Here is a 25257-nt window from a genome sequence, read left to right on the forward strand (position 1 = left end):
ACTCATAGCATGTTAGAAACACTTCGCTTGCCTTTTGGAAAAAAAAAATGTAATCACCATAGTTCATAGGCCCTAGAGGTGAAATAGATTGTACCTTTTTGCACATCTATTTGAAGTCTTTATGACATCTTTTGAATGATAGAGGATCAGTAGGAGAGACACAGCGGATTGGCATGTTTTGTTTACTTTTGCATGGCCTCTGAGGTCTTGGTGATATCCGTGCAGAAGTCGAAGGGTCAGGTTATTAACATCTGACTGTAGCGCTCACTCATGGAGAAGGATTGAGTTAGCACTGCAAGAGGCAGTGGATGACAGTCCTTAGCTGGGCTCACTTAGCCTTGTGTCATTGATGAACAGCAGAGGGCAGTGTCACCGGGAAGCTTCCAGATCAACTCCAACGTATTTTTAACACAATAAATCTTTAAGTCCTCTGAATGAATGAATGAATGAATGAGCAAATATTAGTTTTTTGGATGAAATCTGCATTTAGTATTTTTGTTATGGACATCAAGTGGTTAAAAAAAACCATACTTCCTTACAATATCTGGTATAATATGTCTCAGCACTCTAATATAATAAAGTCAGTTTCAACTCTCTCAACTTTAAGGATTCATTTTAATTCTGAAGTTAAAACAAACCAGAATATATGACTTATTTTACTGTGGTTTTCAGCACGAGTGTCATGTGGCTCATGCATACTCCACACAGCTTTACTTCTTCGGTCATTGCTAAGGTCTCCTTCCTAACAAGTGTGTTTTCCTTTACTTAAATGAAATGTCTAAGACACATCTGAAAAGGAAAGTGACTTCTGAGGTCTCAAAGCACTTACAGTTAGAATTTCTCAAAGTAGCATGCGGCCTCAGCCAGTCAAGGGAAGCCAGCAAACACATATGCCCTTACAATACATTACTTACCTACCACATGTTTACATTAAACTTTGCTTGTCAGATCACATTGTAAAAACAGATTATCGTCATCATCATCATCATCATCATCATCGATGTACGTGCTCTCATATAGAAATGTAAGTATTCTAACTTCATGGCTTTGACCCACTAGAAAGTAAGATATTGAGTGAGCAGATCAACAGTTGCTGAACAGGGTTTTATCAAGGCATTAAAAAAGGTTTCCTCATAGGTCTACAATACAGGCCCACCCTCCTACCCTCAGGGAGACCAGGACCCAGGAAGCTGGGCTCTATTCCTTCTGGGCATTTGCCAAACCACACTAATTCATACAGTCAAACTAGAGGGTGACAATTCATGCATTATCTCTTCAAAGGCATTTGTATTGCTTAAGACTGGACATCTAGTTGGCAGGATGCTACTACCCCTGGTCTATTAGTAGGCAGAGAGCAGATATCCATGGCAAATGTCTCAGTTGTTACTTGAATGCTTTGTTGACAGAAGAATAGGGCTCACCACCTGGAAGGCTAGAAATCAGAGACTAATTTGAAAAAAAAGAGAGTGGGGTGACCACAAGGTGTCTAAACTCCGTTCCGGTTCAAATGTGGGTTTCAAAGTCAAGCTTAAAGTTATCTAAAAAAATCAATCTCCAGGGAGCCACTTACTAAATTTAAAATTTGTGCCATGGGATAAGTTTCAAATTTCTCTAAACTCCAACTTGCTCATTTGTAAACAGGAATAATATACCAGTAGTGACAAGATTAGGATTTGGGAAAATGCCGCCCAGATTGCAGCACAAGGCATGGAATACCTTGCCCCATACACAGGAGTTGTCATCATTTCACTTCATAAGTTGAGACTGATTAGCTCTGCAGTCATAATATCTTTAACTAGAAGGGACACTCGGGATCTCCCAGCCAACTACGACTTTTTAGCATCCAGCCAAGCAGGGTAAATGTGTAGGGCCCAGGACTTCTTCCAAGATACTCAGTGTTGGACAGAAAGCTTCCATTAGGACCATTGCCAATGAAAGTGAGGATGGAAAACAGTCCATGTGTATCAAAATATGAACTAATTTTTTTCTTGCATGATTGGATTTCTGAGTGCTGGTTGCCCTCCTGGAAACTCCCTTTGAAGGTGACACCTTCTTAAAGACACTTTGAAAACGAGCTCCCTCCAAAATCTCTTACAGAGCACAGCTGTTAAAATCCAGTAGCCAGGTAGATATGAGCAATTTCTTTCCAACGTAACTAATAAATGAGAGGCTGCTCTCGAAGCCTCAGCTAGCGTCACTTAAGCCTGGGAAGTGCACGGTGACACTCAGCTGGCGCCTGGCACTGGTGGAGATATCACTGAAGTACTGAAGGCCATGCCAGGAGTCACAACTGTGCCACCTGCATTCTGGCTGGGAATCACAAGCCTGCCAGAAAAAGTCAAACAAGCCTGGTTTGTCCTTTTCCTGATCCTGGAGGCTAAAGGACACTGTTAACTATCTGCTCCACCTCCCATCTGCAGCTCAACCTTGCTCACAGAGTCACTGTCCTCCCTAAGACCCACATGGTCCCCTTGCCAAGTGGTGCCAATCAAGAGCACCTGCCTTCCCAACTCGATTATTAAGGACTTTAATGGATTCTGTTTTCCCAGGGTGCTTCCATATCCTTGAGAGGACATTGACGCCCCATGGAAGGAAACAAACATTGTCATCACTGACCTTGGAGTCAAGAGAGATACCTTTTCAGGTTTATGGACTAATAAATGGTGCCATCTAACCTTCATGTTATGCTTCCATCAAGAACATAAAAAATAAACACATGAAAACAGACAGCTTTCTAGCGAGCATTTCTGATCAAAGTTGCTTTCTCTGAAGGCAGTGACCTCTGTGTAGCTGGTTCCAATAAGGAGCTACTCTCTGGTCTCTGTATGGATAGACAGAACTGACCTCAGAACCTCCGTTCATTGCACAGTCCTCCTTGGGCCAACAAGCCTCTCATTGTAAGGCATGCTGGGTTCCAGTGGATGTCAAAAGCCCCATTCTATCCTGGGTGGCTCGTTCACATAAAGGGTACCCACACATGCTCTGCTGCAGACAGGGACAGACCTAGCTCTGCAGATGTCCCTGCCACTTCCCTGTCACTTTCACCCACCACAAAAACTTGGATCTCTTTCCGGAGACTTGCACAAAGCTCGATTCAGACTCTGCCTGTAACTGGTGCACACTTGGCCTGCAGATGGACAGAGATGGAGAAGAAGGAGTCCCAGTGTTTCCCGACACTTGCCTGGGAAAGCTTGGGAATTCCTGGCTTCTTTACCAGCTTCAGCTCTGGCTTGGGGGGAAAAAAGCAGCAAGCCAGAAAGTTGCCAATGGTTTCATTCAGTCCATGAGACTAGGTTATTGCAAGTCTGTGTGTAAGAGACCAGCAATTCACAAAAGTCAGGAAATCCAGGAAAACCATTCCCACACCCACTGAGGCGTCCCACACATAGGTGACCCTTGTCCCTGCCTGGGCTCTGGGCTCTGAGCTGTGTCCTTGGCAGAGCCTTGGTGGAAGCAATGCTGGGTATGTCAGTCAGGAACTGGGCTAAAGGAAAAAAATGACCACTGTGTTCATTACACTACAATCTAACTCTTACTAATCAGTTATTTTAAATTTGGTCATAGGCACTGAGAAGTACACAAATGGTTAGTGAAGTACTTGATAAAATATTTACAACACAGATAAACCTCTGTAATCAGTATTTTGTCATGGAGCTTGGCAATGCCAGCACTCAGAAGCCGTGGGCATACTCTCGCCCTTCCCTATTATAATAACAAAGGCTGGTCATAGAAATTGGCAAGGGAATATAATGAAGCCAACATAAGAAGAGATATGATAACACATAAAAATGTCTCCTGGAGGTGGATGGCATGGCATGTATGTGTCATTTCATCACTGGAGAAGCTGGGGCGGGGGACTGCAAGGGTGAGGTCAGCTTGGGCTCCATAAAGCAACCCCATCTCTAATAAGGAAAGAGGGTTGGGGGGAAAAGAAGAGGAGGAGGGGGAGGAAGAGGAATAAGGAAGGAAGGAAAGAACAGAGGGAAGACAAAAAGAGGAACAGGAAGGACAGAGATGGGCAACAAAGAAAGGAAAGAAGGGAGAGAGGAAAAGAAAGGAGGGAGGGGGAAGTCTGAGGGTATATGCTACCTTGACAGACCGTGTTCAGTTGCTGTCCCTAGAACTGGAGAGCAATGCATAGGACACAGGTTGCGACACAGGGTGTGAGTCCTCTGGAGAGTACACAGATGCTATTTCCAGAAATAGGTGTGCAGTTCTGACATCCTTTCTTGCAGGCAGATGCCTCTGGAAGAGGAAACACACTTCATAGACATTCTGCCCTGCCAAGCAGGTTAGCATGGGACCACACCAAACCTCTGAGTGTGAAGGTCTGGAATTCCTGGTGCTATACAGCTATTTTCTCAGATTTGAAACATTCCATCTTGGATGGAAGCTAGTGAAGACTCAGGAAGTTCTAAATGGAAGTGGAACAGATCATCCTGCAGAGAAACTCCTTAAACAAACAACTCAGTAGCTGCAGGAAGTCCTGGAAGCAGGTTCCTGCCTTCCTAAACACATATAGACAGTGTGGATGTCTCGGGCGGGACTCTGAGCTGCCTGGGAAAGGCAGAGATGTGCACAGAGCTGGTCAGAGTCAATCAAAGGCTCTGCTGCCCCAGACTGACACAGATCTGTTCTTTCAGTCTGGGCCTCCTTGTGGGTCTGGCACATTCCCATCTTCACACAGCTAGTTTTGCACATTCTGCAAAGCGTATGTGTGGAGAAAGTTCACATAAAACACAGGGACAGAGTAAAAAGTGGTAGGAATAGAGAACTAAGCAACTAGAGATGTAAAGTGAACAAAGATGTTCCTTAACATGGAAAGGCAGTGTGGGGAAGTTTGATTGAGAAAAGTGTGCCAATAATGTCACTGACAGTGCATTAGGCTTGTGTGTCAGAAGAGCCCCAAAGCTGACACAAAATGCTGGCGACCACAGAACTCAAACACATGATTAGAGGCATCTCACTTGGCAAGACACTTCACAGAAAAGTCAGCCATGATGTCCACCAATATAGCTGGATTAAATGTTACTCAGATCAATTTACCCCAGGATGTTCCCATGTAGTGTCTATTATGGTCTCATTGTTTAAATAATGCCCTGGGGTAGCATTCTAGAAAGTACAAATTAAGAACAATTCTATTTCCAAATTTGAGGCATAGTCAACAAAGTGCAAAGTCTAGACTCTAAAAGTTAACAGATCATGAGATGAGAAACTAAGAAACTTGTTCAAGATTCAACCTCAGATGGTAGAGTCCCAGAGTCCAGACACTCAAGAAACTGGGGCAGGAAGATAAATAAGAGCGTGCCACACCGGAAATGAGAAGGGGGAGGGGAGGGGAGGGAAGGGGAAGGAAGGGGAGGGGACAAGACAAGACAAGACAAGACAAGACAAAAGGGGAAGAAAGGAAGGAGAGAGGAAAGAAGGGAGGGAGAACTAAGGATAGATTCCAACTAATGAATTGTGGTACACTGGACCAGGGATTCAATTCCTAGCACCCATCTGATGGTTCACACCCATCTGATGGTTCACAACCATCTGTAACTCCAGCTCCAAAATGTCTCATGCCCCCTTCTGACCTCAACAGCCACTGCATGCACATAATGCCCATACATACGTGTAGGCAAAATGCCCATACCTATAAAAATATTTTAAAATTGCCAAAGAATAAATAAAAGTCATAGATATTTTTAAAGGCCACATTGAGATATCTGGGGTACAAAAAAAAAGTGCTACATTTGTTACAGTCAGCATCACGCAAGCTTCCCCAGGACTGACGCTGCAAAACACCATGGGAAAGTGGAGACACTCAGAAGCCAAACAGCATAGCACCTGAGGTCGGGCTAAGACCTGCTCTCCACCGTAGTACACGAAGCATCAAGCAATAGCCGCACACCTTGACTGCCCTTCATCTGAGGACATCAAGATCCTGCCAACCAATACTTACTGCCACTCTGGTGCACCAAGCACCTCAAAAGCTCTGTGCACGTGACCAACAGTGTTCACATATGAGAAGCCCAAGGTGCCATGCTTGCTAAAGGTCACATAGCTGAATGGGATGAAAAACGGATCCGTTGTTTTACTCCAGTGTCTTCCTCCACCGTTTCTGTGAAAGGTGAGATGTGTCAAACCCATGGTCATATTTAACTAGTGTCCATGTCATGAAGTGCTCAGTGGAGTTTGGCTTAATTACCTCACCCTCTGCCAAGAATGGTCCCTGCAGACACATAGAGGAACTGGATCCTCAGTCCCCAGGGCTAAGCTTTCTTTGTTCACTAAATCTTTTGCAGAGTTGTATCAAATCATGTATTCTATAAACTAAGCATCAGGGGTTTGGGAAAAGGAAAAGCAGGCTCACATAGTGAAGTTTTTTTTTTTTTTAATGTAACAATTGATAAAGTTTTATGTAGCTTTATGCCGCTAGACTTGGCTGCAAGATTCAGTTAGGAAGTGGACCGCAGTCCTCCTAACGCTGTGACCCTTTTTCTGTTCCTCATGTTGTGGTGATGCCCAATCATAAAATTATTTTCATCATTATTTCATAACTATAATTTTGCCACTGTTATGAATTGCAAATATCTGTGTTTTCCAATGGTCTTAGGTGACCCCTGTGAAAGGGTCACTTAACCCCACAAAGGGATCATAATCCATAGGTTGCCACAAACTGAACACTGCTGAGTTAGAGACTATGTTTGTACCCCTAGTACAGTGCTGGCCTTACATGCACAAGCCCTGGGCTTCCTCCCAATGTACCCACAAGAGAAAGATCCATTTTGATTGTGAACATTTTTTTCAGACTATTTGGATTCCCTGCACAGGACAGCACAGAAGGTGAGGGAAAGATGTTTGTCTGGTCCAGGTGTGCACGCTTGGCCTTCCTTCCAGAAATCATTCTCAAGTATCTTGTCTAGTTAAAGATATTGGATGCTGTTCAGACAAGCCACTCTTACATCTTCTAGGATGCTTAGCTACTTGCGGAGTATGACCTTTCATGGGGTGAACATGCTCGGAGTTAATTCTGAGTGGGAAGTCATCTTGCTATGCTCCCCACACCTGCTAAATTCAAAGGAAGACTAGGTTCATTTCCTAGGTAAAAGTGCCACAGACTGATGGCTTAAGCAACAGACTATGGGGGGTTTATTCCAAACCTTGGAGGTTGGAAGTCAGAAATCCAAATGCCTGCAGCATTAGGGTTTGTAAGCCTCTCTCCTTGGTGTGCAGGTGCATGCATCTTCTGTCTTCACCCATCCCTCTTGTTTCTGCATCCAAATTTCTTCTCCTTATAAGGACATCTGCCACACAGGTTTAGGGCCTATTCTAATAGTCTCATTTTCATTTAATTGCCAGCTTAAAGACCTTCTCTCTAAATATAGCCACAAATTCAGGCGACTCAGGGTTAGAACTACAACCCATGAACCAGGGATGAGGATGGATAGTTCAGCCCATAAACAGAAATCTAGAGAGCAAATAAAGACACCATACAAATGAGTCTTCAATTCTAGGAGTGAACATTCCTTGAAAACCTGCTACTCACAGACATCCAGTGACTAATTCCCAGTGCAGCCAGCCCCTCTCTCTCCATCAGCCTTCCTGGGAACTCGTCCACCAGTATTACCATCTGGACAAAGTTTCCATAAACTTCTTGGATTTGGCTGACCAGCTATGGCTTCCCTACCCAGACAGCTCAGCGTGATCATCATGTCGATTTAGCATTCAGCATGACCATCTTCAAGATGTACCCAGCATGGCCATCTTCCCTGTAACTCTCAGACTCAGCCATACAAGATATGAATGCATAATGTGCTGGCATCGTTGCTGTCTTCAACACTCAGCCAATGTGTCTGAGCTACTTGGAAAGATCCATCCTCTTAACAGCTGATATGATTCTCATATTTTGTTTACTCCAAACATGGACTCTTGCCTCATAGAGAGCAGCATTCCAAGAACATATTTAAAATGTCTGACATAGTGTACCCAGCAGACAAAGTGTTTCAGTGTACTTACAGAGGGTTGGAAGAGCCATAACTCACACATAAAGATCTGTGGCCTCTCCCAGACCACCCTGTCTCATGCTTCACTTCTGACTTGAAAGCCAGAGGCCTCTGACCTAAAGTTCAAATTGACTTGAAGAGACTTCAGGCTTCTATTTTTGGTTTTCATGCAAGGAAATACAAATTTAAATATATCAGGGCTGAAAGGATGCTCAGTGGACAAGAGTCCACATGCATGAAGACTTCAGTCTGGATCTTCCAGCACCCACATAAAAAGCCCTGAGCGTCTCAGGCACCTGTAACGCAAGTGCCAGCTGGGAGAAGTGCCTTATGGCTTGCTCAAACCCAGCAAGCTCTAGGTTCCATGAGACACTCAGTATTAAGAGACTAAAGAAGAAAAATAGAAGACATTAATGTCATCCTCTGGCCTCTACACGTTCATGCATGGATGCACTCATCTGTTCACACACACATACACACACACACAAAGCTATATACATATATGTACACATGCATGTGTATACATGTGCCTGCAAATGTTGCATTATTTCCCCCTCTGATCTATATAAAAAGTAAAGTTTACTGGAAGATAAAATAAATCCTGATTAAAAGTCAAAACATATTAAACAGAAACACTTTTAATCATTTACTGTCAAAAACAACTTAAAGTCATTGGATCTGTTATTTGTACTCTTCCTCACATATTTATGCTGGTTTCCAGATAAAATGGGGGTGTCTCATGGTAAAAACATTTATCTCAGGTCCCTAGAGACTATAGAGATCTATGATTTTATTGCACTGGATCTTTTCCTCCTGATTCTTGTAGTTTTAGATATCTGTCCTGCATGTAAGACTGTAATTATAGACTAAATTAGATGTAGGGAAACAAATGAGCACCAGGGGGCAGCATAGACCTGATCCTGCACTGGATCTTGTACAGGTCCAAAGCGACTCTATTGAAGACATGTCCGAATCTGAAAGAACTCAAGAGTCCCTACCCAGAAGCCCCCGGTAGCAAATTCGTGACCTTTCTATACGGTGCTGGGTGGGAATTCCAACTTTCTGGCTGAATCCTATCTGAGTTCTTATTGGTGTGGGGGGGAGTAACCCCAGATAACAGTGCAGAGAGAAGTACCCTCGTGACGAGATCTGAATTCAAGTTCCCAAGTCCCGGGTGTTTTTGCGGGGGCAGAAGGCAGAGAGACATGACTGCACAAAGTGGGGCCAGGGAGCCATCCGGACCCCAGCCTTGGTCAGGAGACAGCAAAGGGGAGATTAAACCTTAGGAAGCACAAAAGAATGCAAGCTAACATGTTGCACCTTATGTTAAGATTTCTCTCTCCAAAACTTCATGATTAGAAGAGAAGGAAATGTGAGAGATCAGCAAATGAGACAAAGTAGCTGAGGCCTGCTTTGTAGCCTGGAACCGAGTCATAACTGGAACCCAGAAGTATGGTATCACAGAGAACTTAGCCAGCCTCACTCTCTGTGGGACAGGCAGCCTCCTAGTTTATCAGGTACCCGTGTGATTTGTTCTGTCAAGCTGTAGGATGAATGGAGCAAAGGAGTGTGGCTTGGGACGGAGGCTGGGGCAGCAGTGCCCACTCAGCTCCTGGCTGCCCCTGCGGTTCCCACACACCGGCTTGCATTCATCCCTGTGATTGATGCTCCTGGAGCAGCCTGGAAACTCTGCCTGTGAGCTAATTATTATGGGGGACTGACCTGCGTCCGCTGGTCAGGAGTGAGTAAGGCGAGGGGTAGGTGAGAGCTGGCTATTCACAAGAGGGCAGTCTTTGATGCGAACGAAGCGGAAAGTTTGGCCGAAACTCAACACCTCTCAGAAGTAGAGATTAGTCAAAAGGAAGAAAGGAGAAGGCATTGTGGAAGTCTTCAAGGAGGAGACAAAGATGCCTGTGTTTTGTATCCCTCAGCTGCCTCAAGAAAATGTCCATTGGTTTTCTTTCCACTCCTTTTTACATTTTAAGTGGAATCTAGTGAATGTGTCTTTTCAGAGTTCCCAATTCTGCCGTTTCCACTACACCTCATGTTGCCATGTTAATGAAGCGTCATCTTTCCAGAGAGTGTGGGAACAAAACCTATTAGATGACCTCTCAGAACAAACAGAGTCCTGCAAATATTTCCCTGAATTAAACCCTCTACCCCACAGTCTATTTCCTTTTTAAAATGCCAGTTTGCCAACTACTTCAAACCAACAAACAGGGCTTTCCTTCACCCTCAAGCCAGAGGGCCCCTGTGGTGCCCCACACTCTATGGGAATTCCTGGTGAGCAGGCATGAAGGCAGCTACCCTCAGGGTTTAGTAGCAGCTCTGGCGCCCAGGATGCAGGACATCAGCCTTGTATCCTGCAGTCACAAGAATGAGAGTGTACAAAGGTGTGGAATGACCTTGCAGATTACCTTGTCCAGGCCCTCAGGGCACAGATGAAAACAGAGCCTGGGATGGAGAGGCAAACAGGTGCCACATAGGGTGCTGCAGGCAGAACAGGAGACCCCAGAATCAAGGACAACTGGGCAAAAGCCATATTCCCCACCCCTGTCCTAAAGGAACTGAATGGACATTTCTAGAGGCAGGATTTGGGAACATGTATTAAAATAGCACAGTACATCATTTCTCCAAAAATGCTCACTTCACAGAAGAACTAGCCCCAGGAGGAGGAGAGGCTCGGAGCCGAGTTTGAATCCCAGATCTGCCCTTTGACAAACTGGTGCCTCTGAACTCTGTTTCCTTGGCTGGCCCTGAGAAGATGTGAGTACCTCACTGTATGTAGATATTCTTAAACCCTGGGAGCTAGCATGCTCTCTGCCACCTGGAGGTGGGAAGTCAGCAAGGCTGCTAGAGTTGAGTCCTAGAACCTCCGGCTGTGAACTGGGTGAGCTTGGACACACCATTGGTCCTCCACAAAATCTCCACCCAAAAGTGCAGGCGATATTCCCTTCTGCCAAGAGTGGTTATAAAGATAATATCACACACACTATAAAATCGAGGAATAGCGCAACCACCCTGGGGCTTTGCAAAAGGCAGAATCAAAGGCAAGAGATTAGTTCCATGGAGAACAAGAGCTCTAAGCAGGTAAATCTCACAGATATTAGTTGCCGCAAAAACAAAGGAAGGTGGTGGCCTGAAAGAGCCCCAAATCCAATGTCACTAGTCACAGATAGAGCCATTGTGGGGTACGGTAATTAATACTGCACTGAAGAAATAGCTGCGTCTGCCTGTGGGGATGCCACAGGAGACAGGTGGGAAAGAGAAAGGCCCTGCCTTCCCTTTACCCCACTCTCCAGTCTCCTGCCAGGGATTCTTCTGCCCACGGGAGGAGAAGTCAGAAGATGCAGTTGTAGAGTGACGAGGGACAGAGCAGATGCTGGACCTGAGCAGGTGCCACACGCACATGCACACGCGCACACACTTACACACTCTCAAGCACAGAGGAAGGAGTTTGTCAGTGCCTTTCATTGTAGTTGTTAGCAAACAATGGCAGCCCCAGTGGGCTCTTTACAAGAAAGGTGAGCTGGCTTCATTATTAAAGTCATGTGTATTACAAAGAGACAGCATTTTTCTGGGAAGTGGCCACCACACAGAACACTCTGAGGCGGTGAGTAATACATCATTTCACAAGAAACTGTGGTGCCGGGAAGGCAGAGACCTGAAGGTACTCTGTGCATTTATATGTGCTAAACAAGTGCTGGGTGTGTTTGTGTGATCAAATAGGATGCTGTCACAAAGGTAACGGACTGACTCACTACATTGTGCTCATTAGCTTGGGGATGTTTGTTGGTTTGGGGCTTTTGGTTTTTGTTTGGGGGTTTTGTTGTTGTTATTGTCTGTCAGACTGACACAAACTAGGGTGATTCAGGAAGAGAGAACCTTGGCTGATTAATTGCCTCCATCAGATTGATAACTATAGGCAAGTTATCAAATAATGATATAGAGAGACGTGCCCAGCCCACTGTGGGTGTACTAATTATGGCCAGGCGGTCCTGAGTTGTATGAGAAAGCAAGCTGGGCAAGCCATGAAGAGCAAGGCCGTAAGCAAGCCAGTAGGCACTGCTCCATGGTCTCTACCTAAGCTTCCGCCTACAGGTTCCTGCCTTGCGTTCCGGCTCTGACTTCCATCCCTGATGGACTGTCAACTGTAAGATGAAATACACCTTTTCCTCCTTGGCTCACTTTGGTCAGTGTTTTACCACAACACTAGAAAGCAAATGAATAAATCATGTAAGTAAGTATAACTACTGTGTGGTGTGTGTGTGAGTGTGTGTGTGTGTGAGTGTGTGTGTGTGTGTGTGTGTGTAGGCATGTGTGTAGTGTGAGCATATGTGTATGTGTTTGTGCATGTGTGTATGTGTGTGTGTATGTGTGTGTGTGTATGTGTGTGTGTATGTGTGTGTGTGTATGTATGTGTGTATGTGCATGTGTGTATGTGTGTGTGCATGTGTGTATGTGTGTGTGCATGTGTGTATGTGTATGTGCATGGATATGTGTGAGGTGTGTGTGGTGTGTGTGGTGTGTGTGTGTGTGTGGTGTGTAGTGTAAACATGTGCTTGCCAGTGTGCCTCCTATGCAAGTGCTTGTGGAGGACACAGTTTGGTGTTAAGTATGTCCCTCTATCGCTCTCTACATTGTTTTCTGAGTGAGGGTAGCAGGACTATCTCAGACCCACCACCTCTTGAGTAATGGCATGGAAACATATTACTTATGACAATGTAAGCAATATAGTTGGGTACCTCCTGACTAACTCATCTAACTTAATTTATTTTAGTCCACGTCTGCCACGTGGTCTATTACCTCTCACTCAGTCTGGGTCCCTTGCCTGCTTCCTCCCATAGCCCATCCCTGCTTGAAAGTCCTGCCTGTCCTCTTTTGCCTCAACTATAGGCTGTCAGATCTTTATTAAGCCAATCAGAAGGTGAAAGTCATGTGTGTTTACAAAATACTAAGGTGGGCGATAATCCATAAAAATAACCAAAGTCCACATAGTACTCATCTCTCTGCTGGTACAGAAATCAGCATTTGAATTATGCAAAGACAAACTTTACAGAATGCACAAAAAGATTTGTGCACAGAAAATGCACAAAAATACCCTCCCTGAACCTGGAGCTGCCATTTTGAATAGGCTGGTTGTCCAGGAACTACCTGAGATCCACATGCTTCCCACACACATGCTAAGTGCTGGAGTTACAGGCACACTCGTCTGGCTTCTATGTGGTGCTAGGAATCTGAACTCAGGTCCCCATATTTGCCCAATGAGCCATCTGCCCCGATCCTAATTACTTTTTTTTCCTACTAACTTTTCAAATTCATCATTTGCTTTTCAGGAATTTAGATCAAGTCCAATCTGAGTCAATGTTGCCAAGTTTCTGAGCTCAGTACCACTAAAAGGATGCTCCAGCAAACATGTGTGAGAACCACCATGATGGCAATGTTTTCCCTAAAAAAGCCTATGTGTTTTCACAAGCTTTGTCTTTTTTTCTATCTCCGCTCATGAGGGTGATTAAACTAGTCGCTTCATAATAATATAACATGTATACTCTGACAATAATACATATTATTAAAAGCCTATTATTTCACCATTTCATTGTGCCCTTTCATTATCATTTAATTTATCCTGTAAGAAGATAATTTTTCCAGCTGCAGCATTTGGTAAGTTTCACAAGTTCTGATGACAAAAAAATGACATTGTTGGGGGCATAAAAATTTATGCACAATTAGCTACATTTGTTATCATTATGCTGAAAAGCTACTTCTACTCTTTTTACTTTTCCTATTTGTTTATTTTGTTCACTATTCTAAATCACTATGATAAGTGTTGTGACATAGTCTGAAAAGGGTTCTTTTAAGGTAAGTATTTTAGAGTATTTAACTTTTCCCTTTAAGAGCTACATTATATCCTCGGGCATATTTTATATAATGATTTAATCAGGAGTGTCCTAGACATGACCAAACTGCTAATGTGCTCTGGAGTGTCATCAATCATACAGCAGCTGGCAGAGCTGATGAGCCAGGCATGCGGCCAGCGCCAGGCCCAGGCAAGGGGACAACCAGTGTGGCCCGAGAGGCAGAAGCACTGCATCTGGAACCCTACAGGGACTCAGCAGAGCTGCAGCAGCAGGAGCTGGCCGAGCACACAGATGGGTCCCAGTCCTTTGCTTCTGCTCAGGAGACCTCACGTGGAACTCTACCAAAGGAAGAAATGGTCCTCAGGTTTGCAAAACACTGGCCAAGAAAAAAAAGAAAAAAGAAAAGAAAAAGAAAAAAAAAAGATGCAGGCCAAGTCTGAATCAGAAAAACCCCAAGCGGAGAAGTGATGGGGATGAAAAGCTTTGGGGGGTGCTCAGAGAGACCCATACCCATCTTATTAGTTGCTTTTATCATTGCTGTGGCCAAATACCCAATAAAAAAATGAGTTTAAGGTGGGGGGCTGGGTTGGCTAGGGCTTATAGCTCCAGGGACATACGTCCAAGGGCAGGGTCAGAAGGGCATGGCAGCATAAGCAACAGCTGGGCTTGTCATGATGCATCAGAAGGTTGTCTGACACCAGAGGACAAGCAGGAAATGGGGCTGGGCTACAAATCCTTAAGGCCTGCCCTAGTGACCCACTTCCTCCTAAAGGTTCTACAACTTTCCCAAAAATGTGTGTTTGAGAGAAAACGCTCAAACACACAAGCCTATAGGGACATTTTGCATTCAAAGCACAACCCCTAGTTTTCTCTGAGCTACATACAGTTAGAGCTGACATGAAAGGACAACCCACACATACCCAAGACCTTGAAGAGTTAAACCCTTGAGTCTGCACCTGGGCCGGAAGCCTAATTGTCTGGCTCCTGCAAGAAGCTGTTGACATGGTTTCAGAAACACCTAAGATGCCAGTTAAGGGGCCTGGGAGCTGCTTCAGGAAGACCATGAAGAGCACGTGGCTACAATAAGGAAGCAGGTAGTCTGACCCACATTGTTGGATCCAGTCAGAACCAAGTTGGTTGAATTTGAAGTTCCTGCCAATGTCAGACAGAGTAAACTTAAAGACCTCAAAAGGTGTGGTGTCTCTCGACAGTCTGATGGAAGGAGGAGGCAGCAGAGCCCATAGACACAGTACACACTGAAACCATCTCTATTCGACCACTCACTTCATTTGCTCTGAGCCAGAGTCACTGGGGAAACTCCGAGCTACAATGTTCAGTCCCTTGGGGAAGCTGCTGGGAGAAATTATGTGCTGTAATGACCAGAATCTCAGCCAAAAGGATTGTTAGGATTTTATCACAAAGTAAGTTACTTTGATTTCTATGTCAATCTCAATGTCTTAGCTGATGGGAGTCTGCTCCAAAGAAATGGATTTGCACTATGTATGCTCAAGTGTTTTTATATGTTCAAAACCCCAAGCCAGAGTGACTGATCTGGGACAGTGGAGATTCTCCTGAGGGTATATGTCATTCTCTGTGCCATGCAAGCATTGGTGGAGCCAGCCTTCCTTGGTAAGACTTCACTGTGGCCACATGCCATCTCTTAAACAAATAACAGTATTGAGTGGCATGTGCCAACTCACTTCAAATGCCCCACATTGTTAAACAGCGTGCAACCTAGAAAACTGGAACAAATGGTTGTCTCGGGCCAGTTCTGTGCTACAGGAAAGAATTTGGGGTGTTTGAACTGCTACAAATACAGTCAATTCATTGAGCAGCAGACTGTGCAGCTCTGGCAAAGCTCAGATCCTTGCAACATATTCACTTTTCTATGCAACTCTGGCAACAAACAGTGTCTTCTGGGTCCCACTGCAATACATCTGAAATGTCACCATTTCTTAATAACTTAAAACTCTGTGCACCACAATTCAGAAAGCATTCTGGTCGTCATCAAAGACCCAACAGCAGGTGATGGCATTTGAAGAATCAAGAAACAGAACACATTAAAAATGAAGGGCCAAACTCTTTGAAAGATTCTGGTTTCTCTGAAGTAACTTTCAAAGTTAAAATATAATTACAATTGGAAAGATACTTGAAGAACACATGGACATGAAGTGTCAACAAAACACTTTATTAGAAAGTATTCAGGGGCAGATCTGAAGAGTTATCTCAACAGTTAAGAGCACTGGCTGTACTTCCGGAGGATCTAAGTTCAAATCCCAGCATCCACAGGACAGCTGACAACCATCTGCAATCCAGATCCAAGTGATCTGACACCCTCATACAGACATACATGAAGGCAAAACAGTAATGAACATAAAATAAAAGTAACTCCTTGAAAACATAAAGAAAGAAGAGGAACATGTCCTTGGGCTGGGGAGATAGCTCAATGAGTAGAGTGTTTTCGTTGCAAGCACCAGGATATGATTCTGATCCCTGGCACTCATGGAAAAAGCCAGATGTGGTGATGTATGCTTGGAATGTAAGCATTGGTAGAAACCTAAAGATCCCTGACTGGCAAGGATCAGGGAACAAGCCTGCCTCCAAAAACAAAGTGTACAGCACCTGAAGAATGACATTTGAAGTTGATCTCTGACCTGTACACCTGCATCTGCAAACACAAACACACACACACACACACACACACACACACACTTTTAAATTGTGATCATTTTCCACAGCTAGTGAGACGTGATTGACATTTCTACACTTGATCTTGACCAAAAGGCTAAGCAGTGAATAGGCCTTCTGTCATAATGCCAGGCAACCACCACTGCCAGTAAGTCACACAGCCCAGGCAGAGGGGAATCACCAACACTACAATGATCAGTGCTACTAAGCTGTAGTGCTTGGTAGGTTGAATATAGTAAATGCCCTCTTGGCTTATGATAGTCATAACTGATGATGCTTTTTCTGAATGTAACCCACCATAAATAAAGAAGCCTCTGTGTTACTGATGATCATTAGATTATTACTATTATATAGTATAGCCTTAGTCAAAATAATAACACAAAATTAAAAATCCCATCCTTGATGTTTCTACATTTTTGCCAAGACATAATTTGTTTAAATAAACAGCAAATTCTCAAGAATATCTGAGTTCAAGGAACATAAATTGTGCACCTTTGTGTAGCAAGCAGCAAGTAGCCTGCCTTGATGGAGCTTTCAAGATAGGCATAACAGAGAGAATCACACAACTGTGCCACCAACAGACCTGCAGAAGCACTGTCTACCAAGCAACCCATAGCTACTACACTTTCCTAAGATCCAGAAAGGTCAAAAGAAATCAAAGAACAGAATATACCCAACAACACTCGTCCAGATATCAACATTTAGAATCATCTCAATCATCATAACTTTAGATTCCTAGACCAGCACAAAAACACAACCATTAACAGATAAGATAACTGCTCTTATCTTTATTCAGGAACCATACTGAGAAATGCACCACAGCTACAGCATGAAGCAAGAACTTCAAAATAACTAGTATGAATATGTTCAAAGCTCTTAAAGAGGATATGAATAAATACCTTAATAAAATCTGTAAGAAACAAACAATGGAATAAGGTACTAAAAACAGTTTAGGGCATGAAAGTAGAATAAAACCACCAAAGAAAACCCAAGCTGAAAGAAAACCAGAAATGAAATATTTACAAACACAAGCAGGAACCCCACCAACAGAATACAAGAGATGAAAAAAGGAATCTCAGGTGTTAAAGGCAAGATAAATGCTATGTATAGCTCAGTCAAAGAAAATGATAAAATAATCCTGGCATAAAACATCCAGGAAACCTGGGACACTATGAAAAGATCAAATCTATGAATACTAGGAATAGAAGAAGAGAGAGAGAGAGAAAGAGAGAGAGAGAGAGAGAGAGAGAGAAGTAAACAAGTGACCTATAAAGGTGGTGGCACATGCCTTTAATCCCATCACTTGGGAGGCAGAGTCAGCCAGATTTCTGAGTTCAAGGCCAGCCTGGTCTACAAAGTGAGTTCCAGGACAGCCAGGGCTATACAGAGAAACACTGTCTCGAAAAAAAAAAAAACAGACCTAGACCAATTAAAATAATATCTAACTTCTCAATGGAGACTCAGAAAGACAGAAGGAGCTGGGAAGATGTTCTCCAAACCCTGAGAAACCACAGATGTGAGCCCAGACTACTATACCCAGCAAAACTATCAATCATAGTAGATGAAGAAAGGAAAACATTCCACACCACAATAGCACCAAACTTAAGCAGTATCTATCTTTATCAATCAAGCACTATACAAGGCACTAGAATTGAATTTTCAGTCTGAAGAGGTTAATTACACTCAAGAAACCAAGAAATAAATAATCCTAGACAAGCAAATCAAAATAAGGGGGAAAACTCACACTGTAACACAAAAATAACAGAAACCAATAAACATTGTTCCATGAGCACTCTCAACAGTCTCAATTCCCATCCCCAAAAGGCACAGACTAATGGACTGTATTTGAAAGCAAGATCCATCCTTCTGGTGTATCTAAGAAATACACCTTATATCAATGATAGACATCATCTCAGGATAAAAGAATGGGAAAAGAGATCCTATGAAAATGGACCTAAAAAGCAAGCCAATTGTAGCCACTTTAATATCTGACAAAACAGATAGTCCAAATGTAAACAGAAGCGATAAGGAAAGACACTACATACTCAACAAAGAAAACAATCCTCTGAGGTGAGATCACCATCTTGTATCCCGGGTCTCTCAGAGACCAGTCTGTGCAGGACAGCATGTGGGTCACAGAAGCAACAGAGCTTCTTGGACAGGGTCCCTTTGGGCCTTCATCTTCAGCCAGGAGGCAGAGCTGAGCTCCAGACCTCTGTGCACCTTCCCTGCAACAGGAGAGCTTGCCTGCAGAGAGAGCTCTGACCACTGGGACTCAGAAGAGAGTTGGACTCCCAGGAGTGCTGACAGAGGCTAACAGAATCACAAGAGGAACAAGCTCCAGCCAGAGACAACCAGATGGAAAAATGCAAATGTAAGAATCTTATTAACAGAAACCAAGACCACTCAGCATCATCAGAACCCAGTACTCCCACCAGAGTGAGTCCTGGATACCCCAACACACCCAAAAAGCAAGATTCAGATTTCAAATCATAACTCGTGATGCTGGTAGAGGATTTTAAGAAGGGCATTAAAAACTCACTTGAAGAAATAAAGGAGAACACTGATAAACAGGTACAAGTACTTAAAGAGGAAGCACAAAAATCCCTTAAAGAATTACAGGAAAACACAACTAAACAGGTGATGGAATTGAACAAAACCATCCAAGATCTAAAAATGGAAGTAGAAACAATAAAGAAAACCCAAAGGGAGACAACTCTGCAACCCCATAGGAGGAACAACAATATGAACTAACCCATACCCCCCCCCCAGAACTTGTATCTCTAGTTGCATATGTAGCAGAGGATGACCTAGTCTGCCATCAATGGGATGAGAGGCCCTTGGTCTTGTGAAGATTATATGCCCCAGTATAGGGGAATGCCAGTGCCAGGAAGTGGGAGTGAGTGGGTTGGGGAGCAGGGCAGGAAAGGGGGAGGATATAGGGGACTTTCAGGATAGCATTTGAAATGTAAATGAAGAAAATATATAATACAAAAAAGAAAACAATCCTCCAAGAGAGACATTGTGATTCGTAATGTTTAATGTCTATTCACCAAACAAAAAGACAATCAAGTTCATAAAAGAAATATTAAATCACAAATTGACCCTCACACACTAATAGTGGGAGAGTCCAGTACCCCACTCTCACCAATAGACAGGTCATCCAGACAAAGCTTAACAAAAATGCTGGTAGCTGACTTATGAACCAAGTGGACTTAAGGGATATTTACAAGACATTTCATCCAAACACAAAGGAATATTCCATTTTCTCAGCAGTTCAATTTCCTCCAAAATTAACCACATACTTGGACACAAAGCATCAATGGGTACAAAGAGATTGAAATAACACCTGCATCCTATCTGTCTATCATGGATTAAAGCTGGATATCAACAACAAAAAGAATGCAAACTCAGGGAAACAGTCATGTCAGGACAGAAGTTAAGAATGAAATTAAAACCTTTTTTAGATCTGAATGAAAATCAAAACACAGCATACCCAAACTTATAAGGCACAATGCAAGGTGGTTCTAAGAGGCAAGTTCATAGCACTAAATGTCTATATAAAAAATAGAGAGATCTCATATTAGTAACTCATTGACAAAACTGTTAGCTCTAATAAAAAAGAAGAAATAATACTCCAAAATAGTAGACAGCAAGAGCTAACCAAACTCAGAGTTGAAATCAATAAAATAGAAACAAACAACAAAACAAACAAACCAAAAAAATGACAAAGAATCAATGAAACAAAGAGTTGGTTCTTTGAGAAAATCAGTAAGATTTATAAACCCTTTGCCAAATTAATTAAAAGATAGAGAGAGAAGATACAGAATAATAAAATTAGGGATAAAACAGGATCATCTCAACACACTGAGGAAATTAAAATAATAGTAAGGATATAGTTTTAAAACCTGCATTCACTCTACTAAACTGGAAAACACAAAAGAAAAGGATGAAGTCCTTGATATATATCACCTATCAAAGCTAAATTAAGAACAGTTAAATTAAAAGCAGCAATTAAAAGCCACCCTCCCCAACCAAAATAGCCCAGGGCAAGATAAATTCTGAAAAAAAAATTCTACCAGAATTTCAAAGAATTAACTTCAACACTTCTAAAATTATTCTACAAAATGGAAACTGACATAATATTGCCTAATTCTTTTTACAAGGCCACAATTGTCCTGATACCTAAACCACACAAAGACTCAGTGGAAAAAAAAAAAATAGAATTCCAGACCACTATTCATTATGAGCAAGGCTACAAAAATTCTCATTAAAATGCTTACAAACTAATCCAAGAACACATGAAAAAGATCATCCACCATGATCAAGTAGGCTTCATCCAGAAATGCAGGGGTGGCTCAATAAATGTAATTCACTGTCTAAACAAAGTGAAAGACAAAAAAAAAAAAAAATGATCAAATGATCATCTCATTAGACGGAGAAAGGACCTTTGACAAAATTCAGCATCCCTTTTTGATAAAAGTCTCAGAGAGATTAGGGACATAGGACATAGTTCAATTAAATAAAGGCAGTTTACAGCAAACCATAGCCAACAGCAGCCTAAATGGAGAGAAACTCAGGCATTTTCATTAAAATCACTAACAAGACAAGGCTTTGCACTTTCTCTTTAGGTCTCAATATAGTACCCCAAGTCTTACCTAAAGCAAGAAGACACCTGAGGGAAGTCAAGGGGACACAAAAGGTAAAGGAAGAAGCCACAGCATCTTAATTTGCAGATAATATGATTGTATATATAAATGACCCTAAAGCCTCCACCAAGAAACTCCTACAGCTGATTAACACTTCCAGCAAAGTAGGTGAATACAAAAATCAGTAGCCTCTCTATACACAAACAGCAAACAGATTGTGAAAGAAATCAAGTAAACAATACCTTTACAATTACCTAAAAAAAAAAAAAAAAAAACAGGTACCTAGGAAGAACTCTGATTAGCAAGTGAAAAACTTGTATAATAAAATGTCAAGACATTGAGAAAAGAAATTGAAGGAAATACCAGAAGATGGGAAGATCCTCCATGCTCATGGATCAATAGGATCTACATAGTGAAAACAGCCAGCCTACCAAAAACGATATACAGACTCAATGTAATACCTATCAAAATCCTAATACAGTTCTTCACAGAAATTGAAAGGACAATTCTTGTTTCATATGGAATTACAAAAACCAAAACAGGATAGCTAAAACAATTCTGGATAACAATAACTGCTGGAGGTATGACTTTAATCTCATAAACTTTAATCTCAAATTGTACCATAGAGCTACATTAATAAAAACAACATGATATTGGCATAAAAACAGGTGTGCTATTCAATGAAAATAAATTTAAGCCCCAGATATAACTCCACAATCTATACACTCTCTTTTTGACAAAGAAGACAGAAATAAACACCCGGTTGGGGGGAGCACCTTTAAGAAATGGTGCTGATCAAACTGGGTGGCTGCATGTAGAAGACTCCAAATACATCAATATTTATCACCCTGCACAAAACTCAACTCCAAATGGACTTTTCAACAAAAGCCCGGGTGTCCTGAATCTGATATAAGAGAAAGCAGAGAATGGCATAGGAAACGCTTTTCTGAACAAGACACCAATAGTACAGGCACTAAGAACAACAATTAATAACCAAATAGGACCTCAGGAAACTGAAACATTTCTGTATGGCAGAGGGCATTATCATTGGAACAAAGTGTCAGGCTACAGATTGGGGAAAGATTTTTACTAATTACACATCCAATATATCTAAAAATATATAGTAAAAAAACTGGACATCAATGCAAATCAAAACTACTTTGATATTTCATCTTACACCAGTCAGCATGGTCAAGATCAATAAGACAAATGACAGCTCATGGTGGCCAGGGATGGTAAGAAAACACTCCTCCATCGCTAGTGGGAGGGAAAACTTGTACAGCCACTATGGAAATCAGTGTGGTCGTTCCTCAGGAAGCTGGGAATAGGTCTACCTCAGGATCCAGATATACCACTCTTGGGGGTGAACCCAAGGACTCTACATCCTACCCCAAAGATACTTGCTCACCCATGTTCTCTGCTACTACTTCTAATAGCCAGTAATCTAAAACAGACTAGACTCCCATCAACAAATGAATGGATAGTGAAAATGTGGTACATTTATACAATAGACTATCACACGGCTGTTAAAAAAAAAAAAAACAATGAAATTCATGGGAAAATGGATAGATCTCGAAACAAAAATCATCCTGCGTGAAGGAACCCAGACCCTAATAAGTCAAAAGTCTCTTCTACGCAGATGTTAGCTTTTAAGCCTTTGCTAAACATGTTATCTAAACCACAGAGGGTAAGAATGGCGTAAAAAGCTAGGGAAAAGGGGAGGATCTCTCAAGGGAAATAAAATATAACATGTAATTATGGAGAGGCAGTGGAGGAAGCCTGGAACAGGGGCATTAAACACAGAGGGAAGGGAAGAGGAAGGAGATGGAAGGAGGAAGGTGAGGGGCAGCTAACACTGAGGGCCATTTGAGTGGTCATATGGAAACCTACTATAGTAAAACCTTCTTAAAATATATACATATATGATAGAAATATAAATGAAATCACCAAATAATGGGGGTTACAAAGCCCCAGCTAGAAATCTAGCTACCAAGCAAAACCTTGGAGTCCCAGGAATAGGTTACATCTAATTGACTACTTGGCCAAAGGGGCCCCATGCAAACCCTCAAACTCAGGCTGTTGTCAAGGGTATAGGTTGCTTTCCACAAGCTGGTGGTAAGGCCTTTATGATGCATATTTTTGGTTGTCAACTTGACTACATCTGGAATTAACTAAAAGCCAAGTGGCTGGGTCTCTGTGTGAGGGACTTTTTTCTTAGTTAAATCCTTTGAAGTGGAAAGACCAGATCTCTTTTTTTTTTTTTTTTTTTTTTTTGGTTTTCCGAGACAGGGTTTCTCTGTGTAGCCCTGGCTGTCCTGGAACTCACTTTGTAGACCAGGCTGGCCTCGAACTCAGAAATCCACCTGCCTCTGCCTCCCGAGTGCTGGGATTAAAGGCGTGGTGGACCACACCCGGCTAGACCAGATCTTTTGAGGTGGGAATTTCCACCTTTAATCTGGGCCATACCATCTGCTGGCACCCTATATAAAGGGCATAGAAAAAGGAAGATTGCTCTCTTTGCCCTTCCCCCTCCTCTGGCAAGTCTATTTCTTTACTGGCATTAAAGCCTGCTCCTTTGGGATTCTGGTGTGTACTAAACACCAGATGAGACATCCAGCCTTATGAACTGAACAACTACTGGATATTTGGGCCTTCTGTTGTTATACAGCCATTGTTGGACTAGCTGGACCACAGCCTGTAAGCCATTCTAATAAACCTCCTCCAAGTTCTGTTCTTGATCCATACATTTTCCTACAACCCCTGGTTAATACATCCCTATTGCTGAAGACAACACATATCTCATTGAACACTGAGCATTTAAACCGGTGCCTAACTAGTGCTTTATCCCCTCCTGACTAGTGCATGGTTCTGGAAGGTACTCTGCATACTACCAGAGCAGAAAGATAAATATCAACACTACTACAAACCCTTCGAACTACAATGGTGCCCTGCCTGCATGATCCACTGATCCAGTAGTAACACAAACATTGTGGTAGTAACTAACCACTCTCTGACTGGGTTTAAGGCCCACTCTGTGACATGAAACCCATGCCTGACACTGTTCACGTGGCTAAGAATATGAGTCTAAATAGGCCACGGACTTAGGGGAAACCCAAACACTATTGTTATGGTAAAGGAACATAGCAATCAAATTATTCCTAAGGACACTCTGCCACAGTCACAGATTAGTGCCTCACTCAGCCATCACCAGAGAAGCTTCCCCCTGCAGAAGACACAAAAACATACAGAGACCACAAGAAGACAGTATGCAGAAAGTGAGAGACCTTAGAACACTCGGCTCTAAAAAGGATGTCTTCATCAAACCGAAGAGGAGGTGGAAAGATTGTAAGAGCCAGAGAGAATGGATGACACAAGAAAACAGAGGCTAGCAGACACAATAGGAGTGACACACATGTGAACTCACAGTAAGTGTGTCAGCATGCACAGGACCTGCATAGATCCATTCCAGAGAGGCTCTTGTGTTGAGACAGGGAAGACATGAGCTCTCATCCCCAACTGAGAAGCTATCTACAATTATCAGCTACTCGCCAAGGAAAACTTGTTTCTCAAAGGGAGTCTCACTGTGTATACCAACCTCATTTAGGGGCAGGCCCCATGCCCAGAAGAAGATGGCCAACACAAAAAGAACTCAAAGGCAGTTCTGGGGATTTTTTTTTGTGTGTGTGTGTGTGTCATATTATTTTGTTTGAACAAGTTTTACCTTATCATTCTTCAGTTTATATGTCATGGTTTCCTTTTTGTGTGTTCTTATGGTGTGTGTGTGTGTGTGTGAGTTTTACCTTATCATTCTTCAGTTTATATGTCATGGTTTCCTTTTTGTGTGTTCTTATGGTGTGTGTGTGTGTGTGTGTATGTTACTCAAATTCTTTGCTCTCTCTCTCTCTCTCTCTCTCTCTCTCTCTCTCTCTCTCTCTCTCAGTTTCTCGGTCAGTTTGTTTATTTTTATTCTTGTCTCTTTTTCTTAAGAGAAAAAGGTGTGGAGTTGGATGGGGGGTAGGGAGCCGGGGAGGGGACAAAGGAGGGGAGGGGGAACTGATCAGAACATAATTG

General features: G+C 42.6%; 1 long non-coding RNA gene across 1 annotated transcript in view; it reads right to left on the minus strand.

Moving 5' to 3' along the window:
• Window positions 1-181: 181 nt before the first annotated feature.
• Window positions 182-25257, minus strand: part of LOC110293685 — a 27309-nt gene continuing 2233 nt past the window's right edge. Inside the window, exons 2-4 of the long non-coding RNA XR_002377837.1 lie at window positions 4090-4245; window positions 915-1055; window positions 182-430 (exon numbers count right to left, since the gene is read on the minus strand). This is a non-coding gene — a long non-coding RNA (uncharacterized LOC110293685). The remainder of the gene's footprint in view (window positions 431-914; window positions 1056-4089; window positions 4246-25257) is intronic.

This window comes from Mus caroli, chromosome 4 (assembly GCF_900094665.2).
Source record: "Mus caroli chromosome 4, CAROLI_EIJ_v1.1, whole genome shotgun sequence".
Classification (NCBI taxonomy): Eukaryota; Metazoa; Chordata; class Mammalia; order Rodentia; family Muridae; genus Mus; species Mus caroli.